The sequence below is a fragment of the Hakea prostrata genome, chromosome 2 (assembly GCF_041222555.1).
Source record: "Hakea prostrata isolate BN-2017 chromosome 2, UWA_Hpros_2, whole genome shotgun sequence".
Taxonomy (NCBI): domain Eukaryota; kingdom Viridiplantae; phylum Streptophyta; class Magnoliopsida; order Proteales; family Proteaceae; genus Hakea; species Hakea prostrata.
Window position 1 is genome coordinate 38,853,684 of NC_142601.1, and position 13,323 is coordinate 38,867,006.

A 13,323-nucleotide genomic window follows, 5' to 3' on the forward strand; every position below is an offset into this window, starting at 1 on the left:
TTGTTCCCGAATCCACGCCATTTATGTTATTATGGATTTTTAATCGCCTTCTTGAGTTTCTTTGAAACTCATTCCTTTATTGTACAATGTTGTTAGACTATCTTGCAGTCTACTGAGTACTATGACGGTCCCTATGAAGAAGCGCAAGGCGAAGAGGCATATCTCCAGGAAGGTGATTGCGGTTACCACAATTACTCTGAAGATCCCGCGAGTGGTTATGCTCCGTAAGATGCTTAGTTCGACCATTGAGTGGAAGCGTCCTTGTGCCATTTATGAGATTTACACTTACAAGGATGTTGTCTATAAAGTGGAGAACAATTTAGTTACCCAATGTACTTGCTACTGGGATTAGGTTTTGTCTAGTTTATTCTTTAGAGCTACTTTTCCGCTGGTTGTAAAGTGGGATTTTTGCCTCACTTTACTTATCTGTTTGATACTCTGATTATATCTATTATTCTGATTCATTTATGATTCATTCTTTCTTTATTGGATCTATGATTTATCTTCCGCACTCTTGTTATGATTGTTCATGATTATGTTATTGTTTATGTGGGAGGTTGATCACTCAATACCTGATCTTCGGGCTGTGGATCACACTCTCGGGTATGCGAGATAGGGTACCGGCTGGGAGGGCGTGACAACGGTGGTCTTCCCAGCGTCTCCTTCGGATCTTCGAATGCTTTTTGACATTCCTCAATCCACTTTGCCTCCTTGCTCCCCCTCAAATCTTTGAGTGCTTTGAAAAAAGGTAAGCATTTTTCTCTCGACTGTGAAATGAAATGATTCGACGCGGCTACTCTCCCCGTTAAGCATTGCACACCCCGAACATTCTTGGGAGCTTCCATATAGATCAAAGCTTGTATTTTTGCTGGGTTAGCCTCAATACCTCTTTGTGATACCATAAAGCCCAAGAACTTTCCTGATGAAAATCCGAAAGCACAATTCTCCGGATTCAGCTTCATTTGGTATTTTCGCAGCACTGAAAATACCTCTGTTAAATCTTCGATATGTTTCATCCTCGCAGTGCTCTTTACCAACATATTGTCAACATAGGCTTCCACATTGTTCCCGATCAAGTCCTTGAAGATTTTGTTGACGGCCCTCTGATAAGTAGCCCCTGCATTCTTCAGGCCGAACGGCATGACTTTATAATAGAAGCTCTCACGATCAGTCATGAAAGTTGTAAATTTTTCGTCCTCCTTATTCATGAGGATCTGGTTGTATCCTGAGTATGCATCCATGAAACTCAATGTTTCATATCCTACTGTTGCATCTATCAACAAATCAATCCTGGGCAACATGTAACAATCTTTAGGGCAGGCCTTGTTGAGATCTGTGTAATCTGTACACATCCTCCACTTCCCATTTGCCTTTTTGACCATTACTACATTGGCCAACCAGATTGGGCATTCAATTGGTTCGATGAAACCAGAGTTCTTCAGTTTTTCAACTTCGCCCTGAATGGCTTCGTATTTTTCCATGGAGAAATTTCTCCTCTTCTGAATGACTGGTTTCACCTTTGGATCTATCCAAACTTTGTGCTCTGCAACTTGCCGATCAATTCCAGGCATGTCATCTGTAGACCACGTGAACACATCACTATTTTGTTGAAGAAAGACTTCAACTTCTCCTTGAATTCTTCTAGCTGCTCAGACCCGATATAAGTAATTCTCTTCTCATCATCAGGGTACAACTGGATTTGTTCCAATTTTCTACCGGCTCGGGCCTTTGCATTTCTGCCTTGTCCCGATCATCTCGTACTTCAATTGGTAATGCAGTTACCTTTTTTGGGCCCTCCTTATCCTTTAAATATGCAACATAACATTGCCGAGAAATTCTCTGGTCAGATGAAACTTGAGCGATTCCCATCTCAGTTGGGAATTTTATTTTCAAGTGCTTCGTTGAAACGATAGCGCCTAACTTCGATAAGGATGGTCTCCCGAGGATGACGTTGTAAGCCGGGAGATCTCGAACTACTAAGAAATTTACCCGAATGGTAGCCTCTTTCGGGAAGCTTCCAATTGATAGGTCCAATTGGACCGATCCTTCCGCTATTACAGACGATCCTGCAAAGCCATATAAATGTGTGGATGATGGCTCCATCAATTCTTCACCCACCTTAAGTTTCTGATAAGTTGCATAAGATAAAAGGTCTGCAGCAGACCCGTGTCAACTAACACCCAATGTACTTCAGGGCACGCATTCTCTACCTTGATGACTATGGCATCATCATAAGGTAAACAGACGCCTCTTTCATCTTCTTCACCGAAGGTGATCGAACCCTCACCATTCGGCCTCTTACGGTTCTGCGTTTCTCCAGTTCCAATGAACTTGGATTTTGCTTTTAGCTTTCGGAGTGACTCGGGTTTGGGACCTCCGAAAATTGTTAGGATTGGTGATCGAGTAGCATCGATCACCTCCTTACCTTTTTTAGACTAAGGAGCCTCCGTTTGTTGGTCTGGGCTAACCGAATGGTCCCTTTTTGCCCCTACATCTTGTGGTTCCTCTCGTCTTCTGCTTACGAAATTGGACAAGTGTCCCTGGGATATCAATCTCTCGATATCTGCCTTCAAATGTCTGCAATCATTGGTATAATGACCGTAATCCTTATGGAAACGACAATACCTTTCTCGATCCTGCCCCCCAGGCTTCGCGGGAAGCTTTGGAGGCCACTTCAAAATATTCCGCTTCTTGATGATATTTAAAATATCAGCCTGAGGAGTATTTAGTGGATTATACTCACTTTTACAGGGAGATCCCCGACACCACGCTTGATGAGGCTTTCCGACTCGATCACGAACATTCTGCTTTGGCTTCTGCTTGTTCTCAGAAGCCTTATGCTCCTTTGCAGGAACCTTATTGTCCCCCTGGCGTGCATCCAGGATCTCCATGACTTCTGCCTGCTTCTGGCATCTCTGCACCAATTCAGCGTAAGTGGTAGGCATGTCTTGAAGTAATAACTCCAAGAGCCATCGGTTTGTGAGTCCAGTGAACAAAGCAGTTTTAGCTACTTGCTCATCTAGATTCTCTATCTCCATTGTAATTCTGTTGAATCTTTTCAGGTATTCCCGAATTGATTCATTCTTCCCTTGTCTAATAGTAAACAAGGTCTCCTCAGTCTTTTTGATCTGGATTCCACTCTGGAATCGTCCTATGAATTTGTGTGCCAATTCGTCGAAGTCTACGATCCTTCCCGAAGGGAGATTCGAAAACCATTTCTACGCGGCCCCAGTTAAGGACGAACCAAAGACCCTACAAAGGATCTCATCAGAATTACCTACAACAGCTATAGTCTGCTGATAATAACTGATGTGGGCCATGGGATCTCCTGAACCATCGAATGTGGAAAAAGTTGGCAAGCGGAAATTATGAGTAAACTGGTATCCGGCAATGGGCCCGGCAAACGGAGTCTTTCGGATAACCAAATAGATATCATCAGTTATCCTCCCTTTTGCCAGTTGTCCAACTTTTTGATTGATATTGGCCAATTCTTGACCAATATGTGCTGACCGATCCCCTACAACACGATCACTCCCTCGAGCAACACAATCATTATCTCGAACATCACGATCATTCTCTCGAGCAACACGTCTGACAGTTGGTGAGTAAGTTCGTACTCCCGCACCCAACCTTGTATTTGAATCGGTCGTACTTCCTTGCGGTCTGTCGTACCAATTGTCTCGCCTAGGGAGATCTTCAGTTCTCCTAGGCTCTCTTGCACGTAACCGGTCGCCTTCCCGGAAATTTTGACCGACGTTCTGCTCATCGATCAGTCTTTGATCCCGCTATGACGCGCGACTTCCCGCATCATGATGATCGGGTGCTTGTGGTATCACCACTTGTTTGGTTAGCACACGAAGTGCCTGACTTATCTCCAACATCTGGAGTTTCATTTGATCCAGTTGATACTGGAGTGGATCTGGAGGATTATTACCTCCTTGACCCCCATCAACTTCAACGGGTCGACTTCCCTTTGGAATATCTGGATTGTTTACTTCAGGAATCTGGATGCCAACATCTCGTTGTGCAGTAGCTGCTGCTGCTGCTGCTAATCTAGTCACCATAGCTCTCTGAGACGTTTCCCACAGACGGCGCCAAATGATGCATCCAAAATCTGCTCAGCCCTTAGATCTCCTAAGAGTGACCTGCAAAATAAAGGGTCAGATGTGGCCCGACCGCTGGGATCTAGGGTCCACCTCCGAAGGCTAAGTCAGTTGATGAACTTAATCACAAACGGCTCTGCTAGAGCACAGAGCTAAGGAATGAATAGTAAAAATACGATTCAGATAGCAAGCATCTGAGTGTTTTTCGTCCGTCCTCTACCTTGTGAGTAGGTGATGTCTTATATAGAGTGTATCTTTGAATCTCCATTGTTGGATGCATTTGAGCCTTCTTCGGGTAGTTGTTAGATCTTAACAGATAGATCCGTTGAGTGATAGACTTCTACTAGTTTGGACTAGTAGATGACCCCTAGGATACCACTATTGTTATTTGGTGGTTACCCGTATGATAGCGATGAGTGACAGCCACTGGAAATTGCTAGCCGTCATTAGGTTGATCAAACTATTTCTATAGTATTGGATTAGGGCGTGCTTGTGGCTGAGTTAGTTTTCTTCCTCAGTGATAGGCATGCATTTACCATGATTTAATTCCCAATACTTATTTAATTAAAGACACCTAATTGAGTATTTTTGTGTATTTTTCAGAAATAAGGTGATTTTGGATATTAGAGATAATATGAAGTAAAGTTGGCAAATATATTAGATATTGGTGGATTTTAAATCATGGAATTCAATCTTGCTGCCCAAGAAATCATGAAAAGTGAGATCTTAGCCAAATTGAAAACATGTGGAGGTCTAAGGAACAAAATTGGTAATAATCGGGTAAACAGACCTACCTTCAGTATTTTGGGCATATCTCTCTCGTAGGAGCTTGGATTTCAATGATTCAAGATGATATGAGACGATATTGAAAATATCTACAACTTTCCTTTTTTAAGGTTTTCCAAATTCCGAAAGAATAAAGGTCAAATCGACGGGTAAAGAGAGGGGATTCATTGTGTGCGGGAGACATAAAAGAGAAGCCAACCACAGAGAAGAAGAAAAGACGGCGAATGCGGCTCTCATCTCTCTCATTGCTGAAGAAGAAGACCACATATCTCTCTCTCTCCCTATGTTTCATCTTTATTTTTCTTTTGAACTTTGTGATAATGAGTAGCTAGTTCCTTTTCTTTGGGATGTAGATGAACCATGCTTATTTCATTAAGTTGATTGTTCTATATCTTCTAGTTGATTGTGTTTGAGTTTGGCCAAAGATGTTCTATAACTTAGCGAACTAAGCGTGCCAAGCTTCCGCGAAGGACGATAGTCTTGCGAAGATATGGCATATCTAGGAAGACCATCCCTAATTTACTTTAAAGTATAGAGTTATATCGGTTAGGGAAAAGCATTGGGGATTCGAAATCCCAAAGATCTTCACATATTCATAGTTTAAGTTTTTGCATTAATTAATAGATTTAGTTTAAATTTAGTTTTGTTGAATTCAATCTTAGTGACTTAGCCTTTCAGTTCCCCATAGTTTGACCCCGTACTTTCTGCTTGCTAGATTAGTATAGGATTTTATTTTTGATTGGTTAGCGACACGATTAAATTTTGGCGCCGTTGCGGGGGAACCAAAGCACGGTTGCTAGGATTGATTTTTGTCAATTAGGCATAATTTTTAGAGTAATTTTAGTGTTTTTAATTTTTAATTTTTCTTTGCTTATTTAACTAATCTCTTTTTCTTTTGTTTTGTAGGTAACTGCAAGAGTAGCGATTCGATAATTAGTTTAGGTTGTTATCTTTTATTTCATAGATATAATTGTATTTAGGACTTTTCAATTGTAATATTTGCATTAGATTGGGTTGTTTAGGTTAATTTTAAAAAAATCCCCATCCCTCAGATCCCACATGTATAACTTTTGTTCGAAAGATCACGTGGATTGCACTTCAGGTACGTCCTAGACTCTCCCTTTTGCTATAGTTATTTTCTTTGAATTTTTCTTATTTAGCTTCTTTTTTTTTCTTCTTCTGTGTGTATGCATGGTTGTTCGTCCCTAAACCCTGAGTTGACTCCACTTGACTTAGAGTTAGAAGAGACTTTGGCCACCCTTAGAAGGCAACGAACCATGGCAAACTATGAGCCTCCAATGAGGCCCTTGAGTGAGCATTTCATTCCTACGATATATACTCCGGTTTCTTGTATTAAGTTGCCTAACATAGAGGCGGCTCAATATGAGATCAAATCTAGTGTGATTCAAATGCTTCCATCTTTTTATGGACTTGCCAATGAAGAGCCTTATAAGCACTTAGATGATTTTTAGAGGTGTCCTCCACGGTTAAAATTCAAAACCTCTCAGTTGATGCTTTAAGGTTACTTCTTTTCCCATTCTCCCTTAAAGATAAAGCTAAGCATTGGCTTCATTTTTTGGACAATGTTAAAATTTCCACTTCGGTAGAAATGCAACAGGAGTTCCTTAAAAAGTTCTTCCCCATTGGCTGTACCAATAGCATTAGGAGAGCGATAACGAGTTTCTCCCAACAAGAAGGAGAACAATTTCATGAGGCTTGGGAAAGACTAAAAGAATTACCTAGAAAGTGCCCCTACCATGCTATTCCTAAATGGCAATTGGTTCAATGCTTTTATGATGGCCTTAGAGACCGACATAGGCAAATGGTTGATTCTTCTTGTGGTGGGACTTTCATGCACAAGAATGAGAATGAGGCATGGGAACTTTTTGAGACCCTTAGTGAAAACTCCCAACACCATGCTTCAGCAGCTAGGACTGAGATTCCATCCATTGGGCAACCAAAGAAGAGCGGTCTCTATGAGATAAATCCTACCATTGAGATGAACACTAAGGTTGACTTGCTATCAAAGAGATTGGACCATCACTTGTCATTAGGACAACAAACCCCATCTCCACTTCCTACAAGTTTCTCTCCACCTAATCAGATTGAAGCATGCGCTTTATGTTCTAGCCTATCCCATCATGTCACTGATTGCTATTTGGCTACACAATACCCTGAGTTTGTTAAGGAGCATACACATTTGGCCCAAGGAGTCTCTAAATTTGGCAATGATCCATAATTCCAATGCCTGCAACCCAGGATGACGAAACCAAACAAATTTTTCATGGCGAAATTCAATGCCCAATCCCTCTAATCAAATACCTTATAGGCCACCTCCATTTAATATGCAGCAAAATGCCTATAGGAATGAGCAACCATCATCTTCACAACCTTCACATAATTCATCATTTGAGGATAAGGTACTAAAAACACTTAGTGGATTAGAGCAAAACACTCAATTGTTGCATTCCCATTCTCAATCCATTAACAAATTGGAAATCCAACTTGGTCAACTAGCTGATGCCATCAATAGCAGGGAGGTTGGTCAGTTACCTAGTCAACCAATAGGTAACCCTAATCATCAAATTGGGTATAGGAAAGAACAAGTCCAAGCAATCTATGTTGTGACATGCAGTGGGAAGGAATATTATGCACCTCCGCCTACTCCTAAGCCATTGCCCATTGATCTTGAGAGTCTAGAAGAGGTGGATTTGACCCATGAGACTGGCAATGATGCACACAAGCCTAGTAAAGAAACACCACCTGTGAGTATTCCCCATCAAATTCCTTGTAAGGGGTTGCACATTCCAATTGTAGAGGGTCCTATTCCTAAATCTTACACTCCCAAAGCCCCCTCCCCTGAAGCTCTTGAGTCCTCAATTCCAGATTCTATAAAGAATGTATCATTAAGCCCAAATAGGGGTGAAGAGTGCTTTGCAATTAACTTTATTGATGAGGTAGTGGTTGATTATATTCCAAACATGCTTATTGATGATCCCCTACAACATTACTTGCCATTTGGGGAATCTAACCTAAATATTGAGGAAGTCAACACATTGTTGGACTCTTCCAGTTCTTTGGAGCAGTCACCATTCACATTTAGATTTGAGCTTCCACCTCCATTGGCTGCTTCTTACTGAGTCTGGCTGAAGACTCTAAACTTAGAGCTTTATGGGAGGCAACCCATATGTTTAGATATTATTTCTTGTTCTTTTTCCTTTATTTTCTTTGTTTGTTGTTAGGTTTTACTGTTGCGTGCTCTATCATGAGTTCAAACATCGGGTACACTCTTTCCTCTATTTGCTTCTATTGTTTTTTTTTGCATGCATTGAGGTCATTGCATAATTTAAGTGTGTGTGGGGAGGGGGGTTGTCAACTCGAGTAAGACTTGTTGATAGTTGGTAGAGCATTGTCACAAAGATAAAAAGTGCCCAATTTTTTCTGGCTTTGGTAAGATAAATGTTTTAATTCCTTGCTTAGATACAAAATGAGAGTTTAAGTGTTTTAGAAAACCATCTGATGTAATGAACACCCTCTTCAGAGAATAGTAATGGGTTTTACATTTTGAGACCGAGGTTGAATCGAAAAATAGGAATTCCAGGTAGTCCAAAAAGTTTGACCATCTAGTTATCTTGTATTGCCTTGTGCTTATGGTGACAAGTTGAGACCGATTTTAGACTATTTAAATGTGAAGTGAATTGAAGTATAATGTGAAAAAAGAAAAAGAAAAAAAAAAATGCTGAAGTTTAAAGGTTAGACCTCCTTCTTAGTAACCGGGTCTCGGTGTCACCAACATCATGCTTCGCGTCAAACAGTTGGGGTGTCTTTGGTCCAGTCTTGGCCTGTAGTCTAGTTGGCTTGAGTAAGTAAGTTCGAGGGGTATTCTACACCTAGTCCCTTAAGGCCATCTGGCTTGAGAGCGGCTGACCCAACACTCGTTAAATAGGCCATCTAGAAAGCTTAAGAGGCAAGACATTGCACGGACTAGAACTGTGAGCATTAAAGAAAGAAGTGAATTAATGTGCTTATAAAGGTGAAATGTCTAAGAAGGTCAATATTGCGTAGATCTTGAGTTCTTGGTATTATTTGGTACCTAGTTTAGTCTTATCTGAGGGTGAACTGGTAGACTGAAGATAAGAAGAGACTTCTCGATTGAATTATTTGCCTAGAGCTAGACTCAAGAGAGGGTGTAAGAGCTTAAGTGTGGGGGTGCCTATATTCCCTTTAATCTTTAGTGGAGTGTCTTTGTCTTGGAATCTATCTTTCTACTCTTACTACTTCCAGAATAATTAGAAGAGCACTTAAGAATTTTGTGTGTATATTCTCTGCAAACACTCACGAGACAGAACTCGTCCACTAGGGTAACCTAGGGCTTTAAAGGCTTGTTGCACATGCTAAGTGCAACCGTGATTCCTACAAAAGTGAGTTAGGTTTTTTTATTTTTTTATTTTCCATATTATTTTTATTTTTTCATTTTGCTCGAGGGATAGCAAACACTCAAGTGTGGGGGTATTTGATAACTATTTATTTGATTTAATTCCCCCATACTTATTTAATTAAAGAGAGCTAATTGAGTATTTTTGTGTATTTTTCAAGAATAAGGTGATTTTGGATATTAGAGATAATATGAAGTAAAGTTGGCAAATATATTAGATATTGGTGGATTTTAAATAATGGCATTCAATCTTGCTGCCCAAGAAATCATGAAAAGTGAGATCTTAGCCAAATTAGAAACATGTGGAGGTCTAAGGAACAAAATTGGTAATAAATCTGAAAATCGGGTAAACAGACCTACCTTCAGTATTTTGGGCATATCTCTCTCGTATGAGCTTGGATTTCAATGATTCAAGATGCGATGGAACGATATTGAAAATATCTACAACTTTCCATTTTTTAGGTTTTCCAAATTCCGAACGAATAAAGGTCAAATCGATGGGTAAAGAGAGGGGATTCATTGTGTGCGGGAGACATAAAAGAGAAGCCAGCCACAGAGAAGAAGAAAAGACGGCGAATGCGGCTCTCATTGTAATATCTAGCCCTATTCTAACCTTGACCCTGACCGGATCCACTGTTGTATTCAGGTCCGAAGACCCGAAGCGGTGGAAGAAGAGATTTATGGACCATTCTGATTGATGATCATGATTCGGAGACTGAGCCCATGGACATTGACAATGATACCCCTTGCTTAAACGCATTGTCAGTGTTTAAGGAAAGTCTGCACATCGGAAAAGATTAATATGGTTGATGTACCAAATGATCTCCTGTGCACAATCCGAAGGTATTCCCCGAAACTAGACTTCTTGATTGAATTGTGGAAGAAAACCTCACTCAATTTGACCTGGTATAGCCTTTCAAATCCCTATTTGAAGTTGCTGTTCTAAACCTTAATTTTCTGCTGAAAATATTTTGGTCGATACCATCGACCAAAATATCCCAGTCTGCCAAGTTAATGATTCCATGGAATATTCCTTTTCTATTTAATATAACCTCGAGCCTTGAACCCTTTTGCAATCATTTTCTCACCTGGGAACGTGGGGAGAGCTTCCCAAAGCAGCTCCTTGGTTAGTGTGAAGGGTACCTCATCAAAGACACTTAGTTTATCATTGATTCTTGTCTTCATCTTCCACACTAAGGTATGACTCCTCATTCCACTCTCTACCCTACCATTTTCTACTCTTTTCTATTGTCACCTTGTTGATGAGACATTGGGAATGGTGCTGCAACCTTGCAACCACCACTTCAAGTGTCTACTCATGTTCAATCCATGATTTCCTTAGCTATTCATTGATGCTATGCTTCTATCTCATGCCTAGCATATGTATTCCATGATTTACCTATTAACATCATGCCATTTGATACCAAACTGAGCTATAGAGTGTATTATGTTCATGTTTAACATTGCCATATGATTCCAATCGAATTTCTATTAGCTCCTCTAACTATTACATGCTATTCCTCATCAATGCAATCAATTCCAACTCATGCCATGATGTTTATCACTTGAACTTGATAGCTCAAATTGGGGCTTTTTATTTAGACCATTGGATTGGGTTAATTTCTTGATTTATAGTGTCCTACTACTGTTGTTAGCTATGCCTCCAAGTTTCAGATTGATCCGAACACCGGAAGACTCATTTCGGATGAAAACCCCCAAAATCCACATTTCTGTCCCGAAGACAATTTTGGTCGATCCTTTTGGTCGATACCATCGACCAAGACCATCGACCAAAGTTGTTGCTGACAGCAACCTTGGCCAGTTTTGATCCAAATGACATCCGATCCTCCCGACTTCTTTTCTAACTTATTATTGATGTTTGTTTAGGGCCTTAACAATTTTATTGGACTATTCTTGGTATTCTCAATTCATCATCAATTCACCCAAGGTAAGGATGGTTATCTCCATAAACATATAAGTCATCAAATATTGAATTGTGCTCTATTTAAAGAATGAAATCCCTTAATTTCCTTTTAATCATTATAAGACCGTTACATATGTGTTAGAACAGTAGCATTTAAATCTTTATACTCTTGTTGTGTTACTTTATCATTTTGATTTGCTTATGTTTATAATGATTCGTTTCAATATCATGATTTGATTACTATTATGAATATGCATTGGATGCATGAGCAATGATGAGATTGGATGTGTGATTGCTTACGTATGACTTGGGATTGGGGGGTGTCCTACTGACACTTCTGTCCTTGGGCATCGGAGGGAATAGTATGGGATGTTCTCCGATGGTGCCTATCGACACTCTCCCGAGTTATTGGATGACATACATAGGACTGTATACTTGTGTGGCTAGGTTCATCCTTGTCGTGTCAAACCCGAATCGGAAGGACATTGAGACCGAACAACCCGTGGTAGTGTATGGTTGGATGGGCGCTCTAGGCTGATAGCCAATCCGGTAGGGGACATAAACCATGCTACGGATACCTGAAAGGGGCCATTTATTGGTAGAGTTGCATATGGATAGACTTGGGCTCACGGGCGCTCAAGACCGGTAACCAATCTGTGAGAGGACGTGAGAGCTTCCCGTTTTACTATATGTGGATGACCAATAGGGTTGATGAGTCCGAAATCCGGGATTTTGCTGACTCTAGTGTGAAGGATACCGGAAAGGATCGCCGGGGGCGAGGAATGGATGTATCTGAATCTGACTTGACCGACTGAGTAGATGACTAGCATTGGGCTAGGCTTTACTGTGACATGCGCCACTACTTGACCAAATGGTGATGTAAGAGAGCGGTGACCGATCCCCTTACCACGGCTTTTTGATGACTTTACCGATCTTCCCCGGGCATTCCCAAGATATGGAAATGGGAGAGTGACTGACGACCCGAGAAGTATGGTGCTATGACTTAAACCATGTCTACCCTAGAGACTAGCATTCATAGAGTTAGACTCATAATTACATCATATGTTCCATATCGCATTGCATTATTATATGTTCCGAATGTGTATGATTTCTAATTATGGAATAACTTCCTTGCTGAGTTCTTCGAACTCATTCCTTTTGTGCAAATGTTTTAGATTATATTCCAGGTACTGAAGATTACGATGGCACCTCCTATGAGGCGGACTATGATTCCACATACTACCCTCCGGGTAGTGGCGTCGGTGAGGATCCGTATATTGGAGCCGAGGAGGATTACTATCCGCACCAGGGTTAGCCCCACAGTTGTGCGGGAGCGGCAGCATTGGGTTTACTTCATCCGTACTGTTGAGGAGACTACCATTAGTATAAAAGAAACCCTAGCATAGTGCCCCATTCCCCTGGTGTATTTGTGGAACCTTGGATCTTGTAACTAACTTATCTTTGGGATTATCTTTTGACACTTGGACATGTATTTGACGCTATCACACTTCTTTTCCGCTGCTCTGAGAGAGTGGTTATCATACCTTCTCTCACCCTTATGATTATGTTTATACTTCAATGTTATGGTGTTCCGCACTCGATTTAGTTAATCTTATCTTATTCATGATACTCTGTATTAACTGTTTTTACTATTGATTATTACTGTTCATGATTATGTTACTATGTATGTGGGAGGCATGGACCTCAGATCATTGATCCTTGGACTGTGGATCACATCCCGGGTATTCCAAATGGGGTACCGGCTGGGTGGATGTGACACTCATCTCTCTCATTGCTGAAGAAGAAGACCATATATCTCTCTCTCCCTATGTTTCATCTTTATTTTTCTTATGAACTTTGTGATAATGAGTAGCTAGTTCCTTTTCTTTGGGATGTAGATGAACCATGCTTATTTCATTAAGTTGATTGTTCTATATCTTCTAGTTGATTATGTTTGAGTTTGGCCAAAGATGTTCTATAACTCAGCGAACTAAGCGTGCCAAGCTTCCGCGAAGGATGATAGTCTTGCGAAGATAGGGCATATCTAGGAAGACCATCCCTAATTTACTTTGAAG

The 13,323-nt window shown here is 40.7% G+C and overlaps 1 non-coding gene across 1 annotated transcript; it reads right to left on the reverse strand.

The window, feature by feature from the left end:
* Positions 1–6,546: 6,546 nt before the first annotated feature.
* On the reverse strand, positions 6,547–6,653 carry LOC149024317 (small nucleolar RNA R71). Its single transcript, XR_016171910.1, has one exon. It is a non-coding gene; the product is annotated as a small nucleolar RNA R71 (small nucleolar RNA).
* Positions 6,654–13,323: the final 6,670 nt, after the last annotated feature.